The sequence below is a fragment of the Scyliorhinus torazame genome, chromosome 1, assembly GCF_047496885.1.
Source record: "Scyliorhinus torazame isolate Kashiwa2021f chromosome 1, sScyTor2.1, whole genome shotgun sequence".
Taxonomy (NCBI): Eukaryota; Metazoa; Chordata; class Chondrichthyes; order Carcharhiniformes; family Scyliorhinidae; genus Scyliorhinus; species Scyliorhinus torazame.
The window spans coordinates 6957231-6969765 of NC_092707.1; the positions used below are offsets into that span (position 1 = coordinate 6957231).

The window sequence follows — 12535 nt, forward strand, 5'->3', positions numbered from 1 at the left end:
AGAGGCGGGAAGGTAATGGGGCCCATCTACCAGGGGAGTTGACCGGAAAACATTCACTCTTGCCTACCTTCAATTTATAACCAGAGAAGGTGCCAAAGGTATTAAGCATCTTCATTATGCCGTCTATGGAGGATATGGGTCCGAAATATACAGGTCACCCGTGTAAAGCAATACCCGATACTCCACCCCATCACGACAAATACCCCTCCATTGACTCGGGGCCCGTAATCCTAAAAAGAGAGGCTCGATTACCAAGGCAAAAAACAGTGGGGAAAGAGGAAATACGTGTCTAGTGCCCGTATTTAAGGGAAGGGATCTGAGTGTAGAGTGTTCGTGCGAACACTGTAGGGGCATTGTGTAACAAGCAAATCCCAGAGGCAAAATATTGGCTCCGAGCCTCCGCCACCTCTGTGTTCCCCATTATTACCTCACCAGTAACGTCCTCTAAAGAGCCAACATTTACTTTAGCTATTCTCTGCCTCTTTATATACTTCTAGAAGCTTTTGGTATCAGTGTTTATGTTTTCTGCTAGTTTCCTTCCGTAGTTCCTCTTAGCTCTTTTGATTTTATTTTTAATAGCCTTTTGCTGAACCTTAAAGTTGTCCCAATCCTCCAGTTTACCACTGGCTTTGGCAGTATGGTATGCCCTAGTTTTTGTCTTCATGTCTTCCTTGACTTTGTTGTTTAACCATGGAACATTTTTCTCCCTTTTACAATTCCTCTCAGGAATATACTTTAATAGCGGGGTGTTTAATATTTCCTGAATATCCACCATTGTACCTCAACTGCCCTACCCTCAATTATTTGTGCCCAGCCTACCTGGGCCAACTCTTTCCTCGGCCTGTATAATTACCTCTGCCTAATACTAAAACTGTAGTATGGTATCTCTCGCTCAATCTGAATTTGAAATTCTAGCATGCTGTGATCACTCTTTCCAAGAGGATCCTTCACAACACGACTATTTATCAACCCTTCTTAATTACATAATACTAAGTCTAAAATAGCCTGGTAATCTTATGGTTGTGTTGCAATTCACTGACTGATGTAAAAGGAAAAATGGGAAAATATGTCATTTGAAACATGGAATTCTAGCAATACCTGACCTAAGGTTACAGGAGAGAATGTAGAGAAAAATCCCACGAAGGGTTAACAGCAACTGCAAAAGAAGGTTTTGAAATGCAGATAGCCTTTATCAAACAGGCGTTAAGAAAACAGCCTGTGACTATTCAAGCTGTAAAACTGACGCAAGTCTTTTAAGTCACAGCAGATTGAACTTTTAGTTATATGGAAAAAAGAAATATTTCGCACCTTCTTTGAAGTTAATTATTTTAGTAAGCAGCTAGGAAAGAATTGCTAGGATCTTCAGTTGAATTGGGTGACAAATGTTTAGGTGTGAAATCCTGCTGACTCCAGGTGAATATGGGAAGCTGGAGACAACGTGTCCACGGGAACGCACGTTAGCCCCAAATCGGAGTCAGAGTTCTGAGCTGGGGCACTATTTGATAATAAAGCAACTTTAGAAATGGCAGAAACCAGATGTAACACCCCTCTGGGATCAAAACACTTTTGAACATCACAAAGGAAACAATGTAATCAGAGTTCGATGAGCTGACGTCATGCTCAATATGAATACATCATCGTGTTAGAAATAATTCAGATTAAAGGTATCTTGTACAATCAAGAGTAAAATAAAGTTACTTTACGATAATGTCATATAAACTTAATAACTGCTAGAAGGGGTATATAAACCCTGAAAAAGGGGACAGCCAGCAGAGTCAGCTCTCATAGCTCGGTCATGGGAAGAATAGAGCATAGCAACCGAGCAGAACAGCGAATCCATCTGAGGAAGACCAAAAGCTAAAGAGGAGAGAGTCAGCTCTCATAGCTGCCCTCGGTCATGGGAAGGATAGAGCACAGAAACCGAGGGGAACAGCGAATCCATTTGAGGAAGACCAAAATCTAAAGAAGAGAGATTGTCAAGGTGGACCCGAAGGTCTCTTCAACCAACCAGGGGAATTCTGAAGCAAGGTCTTTTTACTTTTCTGTAAAGACAGTGATTGCATCTTTTAAAAGAAAAAATATAATAATAAAATAACAAAGTTTTAACCTGAAACAGTGGTTATTACAAAGTCTACTTTACTTACTTAGCAATGCGGGACCCAGAATCGATGCTACTAAGGAGTAAATAGATAAAATTCTTCTATGAAGATATGGGTTATACCGGGGCATAACTTGAAAATATAGTTTGACCCGAATAGCACCCACCTAAGTCTGCATAGGACTCAGGGAGTGAGAATCCCTGTTCACCATTTAGAATGTCGGCCCTTTTTGGTATAGGGGGAATTCTAAGAATAGTGGTGAGTTTTTTACTACACTGACCACTAGGAGTCTCATTGGTATATAAGTGAATGTTAGAAATGAAATGAAATGAAAATCGCTTATTGTCACAAGTAGGCTTCAAATGAAATTACTGTGAAAAGCCCCTAGTCGCCACATTCCGGCGCCTGTTCGGGGAGGCTGGTACGGGAATTGAACCGTGCTACTGGCCTGCCTTGGTCTGCTTTCAAAGCCAGCGATTTAGCCCTGTGCTAAACAGCCCCTGCTGTTTGCCTGTTTGCATAATGGGTGGGATTGTAATGAGGATATGTAATGGGTGGGATTGGTTAGCACTGTGGCTTCACAGCTCCGGGTCCCAGGTTCGATTCCCCGCTGGGTCACTGTCTGTGCGGAGTCTGCACGTTCTACCCGTGTCTGCGTGACACGGGGAGAACGTGCAGACTCCGCACAGACAATGACCCAGCGGGGAATCAAACCTGGGACCCTGGTGCTGTGAAACAACGGTGCTAACCACTGTGCTACTGTGCCGTGAATGTAATTGTGGAGACAGCAAGTCAAGTTGCCAGGCAAATGTCCAAACAGTTCAACAACAACAGTGGACATTTATACGGTGAATTTAACACAGCAAACTGCCCAAGGAGCTGAACACAGAGCAGGAAATGATTGGATCGCTCACCGAACGCTTGGTCAAAGAGATGGATTTTGAGGAATAACAGAGCTTGGGGGGGGGGGGAGATGCTGAAGGCACGGTGGTCGGGGGGGGGGATTCTGAAGGCACGGTGGTCGGGGGGGGGGGGGAGATGCTAAAGGCACGGTGGTCGGGGGGGGGGGGAGATGCTGAAGGCACGGTGGTCGGGGGGGGGGGGGAGATGCTGAAGGCACGGTGGTCGGGGGGGGTGGGGGGGAGATGCTGAAGGCACGGTGGTCGGGGTGGGGGGGGGGAAGATGCTGAAGGCACGGTGGTCGGGGGTGGGGGGGGGAGATGCTGAAGGCACGGTGGTCGGGGGGGGGGGGGGGGGAGATGCTGAAGGCACGGTGGTCGGGGGGGGAGGTGCTGAAGGCACGGTGGTCGGGGGGGGGGGGAGATGCTGAAGGCACGGTGGTCGGGGGGGGGGGGGGGGGAGGAGATGCTGAAGGCACGGTGGTCGGGGGGGGGAGATGCTGAAGGCACGGTGGTCGGGGGGGGGGGGAAGATGCTGAAGGCACGGTGGTCGGGGGGGGGAGGTGCTGAAGGCATGGTGGTCGGGGGGGGGGGGGAGATGCTGAAGGCACGGTGGTCGGGGGGGGGGAGGTGCTGAAGGCACGGTGGTCGGGGGGGGGTAGGTGCTGAAGGCACGGTGGTCGGGGGGGGGGGAGATGCTGAAGGCACGGTGGTCGGGGGGGGGGGGAGATGCTGAAGGCACGGTGGTCGGGGGGGCGTCTACAGAGTGGTGATTAAAATCTTGGAAGCTCAGGACACGAGAAATAATGGAGTGCAGAGATTGGGAGGGGTGTAGGGGCTGGAGGAGGTTACAGAGATAGGGAGGGGTGTAGGGGCTGGAGGAGGTTACAGAGAGAGGGAGGGGTGTAGAGCTGGAGGAGGTTACAGAGATAGGGAGGGGTGTAGAGCTGGAGGAGGGTACAGAGATAGGGAGGGGTGTAGAGCTGGAGGAGGTTACAGAGATAGGGAGGGTTGTGGGGGCTGGAGGTGGTTACAGAGATAGGAATGGTTGATGGGGCTGGAGGAGGTTACAGAGATAGGGAGGGGGTGTAGGGGCTGGAGGAGGTTACAGAGATAGGGAGGGTTGTTGGGGCTGGAGGAGGTTACAGAGATAGGGAGGGGTGTTGAGCTGGAGGAGGTTACAGGGATAGGGAGGGGTGTAGAGCTGGAGGAGTTTACAGGGATAGGGAGGGGTGTAGAGCTGGAGGAGGTTAAAGGGATAGGGAGGGGTGTAGAGCTGGAGGAGGTTACAGAGATAGGGAGGGTTGTCAGGGGCTGGAGGAGGTTACAGAGATAGGGAGGGGAGTAGGGGCTGGAGGAGGTGACAGAGATAGGGAGGGTTGTCAGGGGCTGGAGGAGGTTACAGAGATAGGGAGGGGTGTAGGGGCTGGAGGAGGTTACAGAGATAAGGAGGGGAGTAGGGGCTGGAGGAGGTTACAGAGATAAGGAGGGTTGTCAGGGGCTGGAGGAGGTTACAGAGAGAGGGAGGGGAGTAGAGGCTGGAGGAGGTTACAGAGATAGGGAGGGTTGTCAGGGGCTGGAGGAGGTCACAGAGATAGGGAGGGGTGTAGGGGCTGGAGGAGGTTACAGAGATAGGGAGGGGAGTAGGGGCTGGAGGAGGTTACAGAGATAAGGAGGGTTGTCAGGGGCTGGAGGAGGTTACAGAGATAGGGAGGTGTGTAGGGGCTGGAAGAGGGTAACAGAGATAGGGAGGGGTGTAGGGGCTGTAGGAGGTTATAGAGATAGGGAGGGGTGTAGGGGCTGGAGGAGGTTACAGAGATAGGGAGGGGTGTAGGGGCTGGAGGAGGTTACAGAGATAGGGAGGGGTGTAGGGGCTGGAGGAGGTTACAGAGATAGGAAGGGGTGTAGGGGCTGGAGGAGGTTACAGAGATAGGGAGGGGTGTAGGGGGCTGGAGGAGGTTACAGAGATAGGGAGGGGTGCAGGGGCTGGAGGAGGTTACAGAGATAGGGAGGGGGTGTAGGGGCTGGAGGAGGTTACAGAGATAGGGAGGGGGTGTAGGGGCTGGAGGAGGTTACAGAGATAGGGAGGGGTGTAGGGGCTGGAGGAGGTTATAGAGATAGGGAGGGGGTGTAGTGGCTGTAGGAGGTTACAGAGATAGGGAGGGGTGTGGGGCTGGAGGAGGTTACAGAGATAGGGAGGGGTGTAGGAGCTGGAGGAGGTTACAGAGATAGGGAGGGGTGTAGGGGACTGGAGGAGGTTACAGAGATAGGGAGGGGTGTAGGGGCTGGAGGAGGTTACAGAGATAGGGAGGGGTGTTGGGGCTGGAGGAGGTTATAGAGATAGGGAGGGGTGTAGGGGCTGGAGGAGGTTACAGAGATAGGGATGGGTGTAGGGGCTGGAGGAGGTTACAGAGATAGGGAGGGGTGTAGGGGCTGGAGGAGGTTATAGAGATAGCGAGGGGTGTAGGAGCTGGAGGAGGTTACAGAGATAGGGAGGGGTGTAGGGGCTGGAGGAGGTTACAGAGATAGGGAGGGGTGTAGCGGCTGGAGGAGGTTACAGAGATAGGGAGGGGTGTAGGGGGCTGGAGGAGGTTACAGAGATAGGGAGGGGTGTAGGGGCTGGAGGAGGTTACAGAGATAGGGAGGGGTGTAGGGGCCACAGAGGGTTTAAAATTAAATCGACGTTAGGGGCTGGTTTAGCACACTGGGCTAAATCGCTGGCTTTGAAAGCAGACCAAGGCAGGCCAGCAGCACGGTTCAATTCCCGTACCAGCCTCCCCGAACAGGCGCCGGAATGTGGTGACTAGGGGCTTTTCACAGTAACTTCATTGTAGCCTACTTGTGACAATAAGTGATTATTATTATTATTAGAGATAGGGAGGATTGTAGGGACTGGAGGAGGTTACAGAGATAGGGAGGGGTGTAGAGGGATGGTGGAGATTACAGAGATAGGGAGGGGTGTCGGGGCTGGAGGAAGTTACAGAGATAGGGAGGGGTGTAGGGGATGGAGTAGGTTACAGAGATAGGGAGAGGTGTCGGGCTGGAGGAGGTTACAGAGATAGGGAGGGGTGTCGGGGCTGGAGGAGGTTACAGAGATAGGGAGGGGTGTAGGGGATGGAGGAGGTTACAGAGATAGGGATGTGTGTAGGGGATGGAGTAGGTTACAGAGATAGGGAGGGGTGTAGGGGATGGAGTAGGTTACAGAGATAGGGAGAGGGGTCGGGCTGGAGGAGGTTACAGAGATAGGAAGGGTTGTAGGGACTGGAGGAGGTTACAGAGATAGGGAGAGTTGTTGGTGCTGGAGGAGGTTACAGAGATAGGGAGGATTGTAGTGGGATGGTGGAGATTATAGACAGAGGAAGGGGTGTAGAGCTGGAGGAGGTTGCAGAGATAGGGAGGGGTGTAGGGGCTGGAGGAGGTTACAGAGATAGGGAGGGGTGTAGTGGGATGGTGGAGATTACAGAGATAGGAAGGGGTGTAGAGCTGGAGGAGGTTGCAGAGATTGGGAGGGGTGTAGGGGCTGGAGGAGGTTACAGAGATAGGGAGAGTTGCTTGGGATGGAGGAGATTACAGGGATAGGAGGGGATGTAGGAACTGGAGGACGTTACAGAGATAGGGGGGTATAGAGCTGGAGGAGGTGACAGAGATAGGGAGAGTTGCTTGGGATGGAGGAGGTGACAGAGATAGGGAGAGTTGTTGGGCGATGGAGGAGGTTACAGAGATAGGGAGGGTTGTAGGGACTGGAGGACGTTACAAAGATATGTGGGGGTCTAGGGGCTCTGGGGGGTTTAAAATCGAATCAACGTTGCAGTCTAATTGAATATGGGCCCAGACAGCATCCATAAAGCCAGTGAATCTCGTCTGTAAACGGTCAAATTGGTGAGTGCTAAATTTAGACAGATATAAACATGGCTAATTATACTTGGCACAGCCGCCACATTGTGTCACACGCAGTCTTTAGTGTGGCGAAACCGACATTTCGCATCGCTGACTTCATTTGTTTATTTCATCGCCTGAGTCTATTGGGAGTTTGTTTACGAAAATTACTTTCTATTTGTAGAAACAAGTGACTTTGGAAATCTCGTCCAAACTGATTCTGGCACACATTCAGCACACAGAATCCCAATTAAAACTGGGAAATTGAAATGAGGAATAACCCTGTGGACAGGAGCTGCTTGATTAAGGAACAGCAACAAGGGGAAAGTAAAAAGGAGAGATTTTCACACACTGCACCCTGCCTCAAACTAAATGTCACCTACTCTTCAATATTCAGGTCCTAATCTATATCACGCTGTCTCTGTGGTGGCTATCAGATTGTAATTATTTATTTCTAAATACGATATCATTGCCTCTGTTTTGTTTTGAATGCAATGGGCATTCAGATACAGAGCCTTTATGTTTTATCCTCTAATTGTGTGTTAATTAATGATGGTATTCGAGAACAATCACCTCAGTTCAGGAAACCTAAACACATAGAACATAGAACATTACAGCGCAGTACAGGCCCTTCGGCCCTCGATGTTGCGCCGACCTGTGAAACCACTCTAAAGCCCATCTACACTATTCCCTTATCATCCATATGTCTACCCAATGACCATTTGAATGCCCTTAGTATTGGCGAGTCCACTACTGTTGCAGGCAGGGCATTCCACGCCCTTACTACTCTCTGAGTAAAGAACCTACCTCTGACATCTGTCTTATATCTATCTCCCCTCAATTTAAAGCTATGTCCCCTCATGCTAGACATCACCATCCGAGGAAAAAGGCTCCCACTGTCCACCCTATCCAATCCTCTGATCATCTTGTATGCCTCAATTAAGTCACCTCTTAACCTTCTTCTCTCGAACGAAAACAATTCCCTCAGCCTTTCCTCATAAGATCTTCCCTCCATACCAGGCAACATTCTGGTAAATCTCCTCTGCACCCTTTCCAATGCTTCCACATCCTTCCTATAATGCGACGACCAGAATTGCACGCAATACTCCAAATGCGGCCGCACCAGAGTTTTGTACAGCTGCAACATGACCTCATGGCTCCGGAACTCAATCCCTCTACCAATAAAAGCTAACACACCGTACGTCTTCTTAACAACCCTCTCAACCTGAGTGGCAACTTTCAGGGATCTATGTACGTGGACACCGAGATCTCTCTGCTCATCCACACTGCCAAGAATCTTACCATTAGCCAAATATTCCGCATTCCTGTTATTCCTTCCAAAATGAATCACCTCACACTTTTCTGCATTAAACTCCATTTGCCACCTCTCAGCCCAGCGGTGCAGCTTATCAATGTCCGGCATGTACCCCCAACCGTGCAGCTCTGCGCCGGCGTGTACCACCAACCGTGCAGCATTCTATCAGCACTGCGCCGGTGTGTACCACCAACCGTGCAGCATTCTATCAGCACTGCGCCGGTGTGTACCACCAACCGTGCAGCATTCTATCAGCACTGCGCGGCGTGTACCACCAACCGTGCAGCATTCTATCAGCACTGCGCCGGTGTGTTCCAGCAACCGTGCAGCATTCTATCAGCACTGCGCCGGTGTGTACCACCAACCGTGCAGCATTCTATCAGCACTGCGCGGCGTGTACCACCAACCGTGCAGCATTCTATCAGCACTGCGCCGGTGTGTTCCAGCAACCGTGCAGCATTCCGTCAGCACTGCGCTGGCGTGTACCGCCAACCGCGCAGCATTCCGTCAGTATTGTGCCGCCGTGTACCACCAACCGTGCAGCATTCCGTCAGCATGTACCGCCAACCGTGCAGCATTCCATCAGTATTGTGCCGGCGTGTACCAGCAACCGTGCAGCATTCCGCCACCACTGCGCTGGCGTGTACCGCCAACCGTGCAGCATTCCGTCAGTATTGTGCCGGCGTGTACCACCAACCGTGCAGCATTCCGTCAGCACTGCGCTGGCGTGTACCACCAACCGTGCAGCATTCCGTCAGTGTGTACCGCCAACCGTGCAGCATTCCATCAGCATGTACCGCCAACCGTGCAGCATTCCGTCAGTATTGTGCCGGCGTGTACCACCAACCGTGCAGCATTCCGTCAGTGTGTACCGCCAACCGTGCAGCATTCCGTCAGCGTGTACCGCCAACCACGCAGCATTCCGTCAGTATTGTGCCTGCGTGTACCGCCAACCATGCGGCATTCTGTCAGCACTGCGCCGGCGTGTACAACCAACCGTGCAGCATTCCGTACGCAGCATTCTGTCAGCACTGCGCCGCCATGTACCGCCAACCGTGCAGCATTCCGTCGGCACTGGGCCGGCGTGTCCGGGCAGGAGTACGATTCACATCCGTGGCCTTACTGGCACGTTTACTCACAGTCACTCCCTTTGTTACCCTGTCTCTTACCTGTAAACAATCTTGTTCTGCATTACACAACAGCAAAGTAACTCACCGGATGGAGAAAGTACTTGGGCAGGTCTCGAGTTGTTGCACTTCTTGCTGATATCACCAAGTGACAGGACGATTTCAGCCATAGACCTGCTCTACATACTGCCAGCTGTTTCTGACCGACAGCCGGGGACGGAGCCTCCCTTTATGGAGTTAGTTACACGACGGAGAAAGCAGCATTGATTTCACTTACCGATATCCGGCATGTTCTCTGCCTTTTCTGAACCTCCTTGTTAGCAGTCTCACATTCCTTCCTTTTCTTGGTGCACGCAGGCTCCTGTTAAGACAAAGGCACTGATCTGAGTGATGTGTCCACGCCCTCGATGCTGCCTTTGGCCCTGGGAAGTTCTCAAGTGAAGGTCACACCAGCCCAGATGTGTAAGAGGGAGAAGGACTGTGATATCTGGGTGACAGCGTGGAATGAAGATAATGACTGAGACATGCTTTCCCCATGCTGCTGCAGTGTGAGGATCACCAGGATCGCTAATCTGACCTTTACTAATGATGGAGACTGCTTAAAAAAATATATTGGGCCAAATATCAGTCTCAAGCGAATGCATCATTTATAACATATAAAACACGCTGTGGTCAAAGCATCAAGTTTTCCTCTCCAAGATTCACTTAACGCCATCTAAACTAGAGGTAGTCAGGAACAAAAGAGGCAGTTTTGTTGTTGAAACAGGGGGTCAGAGTAAAGTACCGAATATCAAGCCTCTGTCTTTGTAAAAGAAAGGAATGAAGTTCATGTTAGTTCATGATCGTCAATAGACTATCCACTAATATCCACTACAAGCCCACTGACCCCCACAGCTATCTGGACTACAGCTCTTCGCACCCTACACCCTGTAAGGACTCCATCCCTTTCTCTCGACTCCTTCACCTCCGTCGCATTTGTTCCGATGGTGCCACTTTCCAAAATGGTGCTTCAAAAAGTTGTAGACGGGGCCCTCAACAGTGTGCGGTCCATCTCCCGCACCACTACCCTCGCCCCCTCCACTCCCTCCCAGAACAAGGATCGAGTCCCCCTCGTTCTCACATTTCATCCCACCAGCCTCCAAATCCTCCGCCATTTTCGCCACCCCCAGCGTGATGCCATCACCAAACACATCTTCCCTTCACTCCCTCTGTCAGCATTCCGCAGAGACCGTTCCCTCCGAGACAATCTAGTCCACTCCTCCACCATACCCAGTACCTCTCCCATCACCTATGGCACCTTTCCATGCAATCGCAGAAGGTGTAACACCTGCCCCATTACCTCTTCCATGCTTAACATCCCAGGCCCAAAACACTCATTGCAGGTTAAGCAGCGTTTCACTTGCATCTCTTCCAATCTGGTCTATTGCATTCGCTGCTCCCAATGTGGTCTCCTCCATATCGGAGAGACCAAACGCAGACTGGGTGATCGCTTTGCTGAGCATCTTCGGTCTGTGCGCATTCAGGACCCTGACCTTCCTGTTGCTTGCTATTTTAACACAAGACCCTGCTCCCATGCCCACATGTCTGTTCTTGGCCTGCTGCCATGTTCCAGTGAAGCTCAACGCAAACTGGAGGAACAACATCTCATCTTCCAGTTAGACACGCCTTCCGGCCTCAACATCGAATCCAACAACTTCAGATCAGCTCTACCCCACCTCGACCCATTTGTTTTCATTTCATTTTAACTGTCTTTTACCCTTTCTTTCTTTCTTGTTTTTCTTAATATATATTAACCCTCCCCATCTTATCCACCTTTCCTTCACCTGTCTCCTCTTTGTTCCCCCCCCACTCCCCCCACATCTACAGTTCACCCTCTGATGTTAGTTTCTCTGCTGTTTGGCCTTTCACACCTTTTGTCCTCTCTGGGGACTGCCATTAGCACTCTTTCCCCTTGGTTTCTGTGGCCATTAGCACTCTTTCCCCTTGGTTTCTGTGGCCATTAGCACTCTTTCCCCTGGGTTTCTGTGGCCATTAGCACTCTTTCCCCTTGGTTTCTGTGGCCATTAGCGCTCTTTCCCCTTGGTTTCTGTGGCCATTAGCACTCTTTCCCCTTGGTTTCTGTGGCCATTAGCGCTCTTTCCCCTTGGTTTCTGTGGCCATTAGCACTCTTTCCCCTTGGTTTCTGTGGCCATTAGCGCTCTTTCCCCTTGGTTTCTGTGGCCATTAGCACTCTTTCCCCTTGGTTTCTGTGGCCATTAGCGCTCTTTCCCCTGGGTTTCTGTGTCATTAGCACCCGGCTTCCCTGGGTTTCTGTGGCTATGACTCATCTTTCATTCTCACTCCACAGGATAAATATTCCCCACTGTCTCTGGCTGTTAGCTTTGACAAAGAGTTATTGCACTCGAAACGTCAGCTCTTTTCTCTCCCTACAGATGCTGCCAGACCTGCTGAGATTTTCCAGCATTTTCTCTTTGGTTTCAGATTCCAGCCTCCACAGGAATTTGCTTTTATTTAATGAAGTTCATGTAACAGTAGAGGAGGGGTGGGCAGAGATATTGCATCAGATATAAAGAGAAAGGACTCACTACTCACTGGGTTAGCATCGCTCAAAGGGAACATGTCACCCAATCCGAGATTGCTGAGGGAAGCTGGGCTAGAGATGGCGGAAGCTCTGACCTTAATCTTACCATTCTCCTTGCTTGGCGGGCGGGGGGGGGGGGGGGGGGGGGGGGGGGGGGGGGGGGGGGGGGGGGGGAGACGACTTGGCAACTCAGGGCCAGTCTGTCAGGACATCACTGCCAAGAGAAAAGTCAATTCTCACGGAGAATTATGGGTTAATGAAGAACATAATTGAGAAGACAGCGCCGATTAAGAGCCCATGGTGTTAAGGGTAAGATCCTGGCATGGATAGAGGATTGGCTTACTTGTGACAATAAGCGATTATTATTATTATTATTATTAATAATAAAGGGGTCTTTTTCAGGATGGCAGCCGGTGACTAGTGGTCTGCCTCGGGGGTCTGTGCTGGGACCACAACTTTTCACAACAATAATAATAATTTCTATTCTCACAGGTAGGCTGACATTAACACTGCAATGAAGTTACTGTGAAAAGCCCCTAGTCGCCACATTCCGGCGCCTGTTCGGGTACACAGAGGGAGAATTCAGAATGTCCAAATTACCGAACAGCACGTCATTTAGGACCGTAAGACACAGGAGC

At 50.7% G+C, this 12535-nt stretch overlaps 1 protein-coding gene across 1 annotated transcript in view; it reads right to left on the reverse strand.

Annotated features, from left to right (window-relative positions):
* The window catches only part of rimbp2b (RIMS binding protein 2b), an 853804-nt gene that overhangs the window by 466492 nt on the left and 374777 nt on the right, over positions 1-12535 (reverse strand). The window contains exon 2 of the mRNA XM_072517100.1: positions 9594-9677. The gene's annotated coding sequence lies outside the window, so the exon portion shown is untranslated. The remainder of the gene's footprint in view (positions 1-9593; positions 9678-12535) is intronic.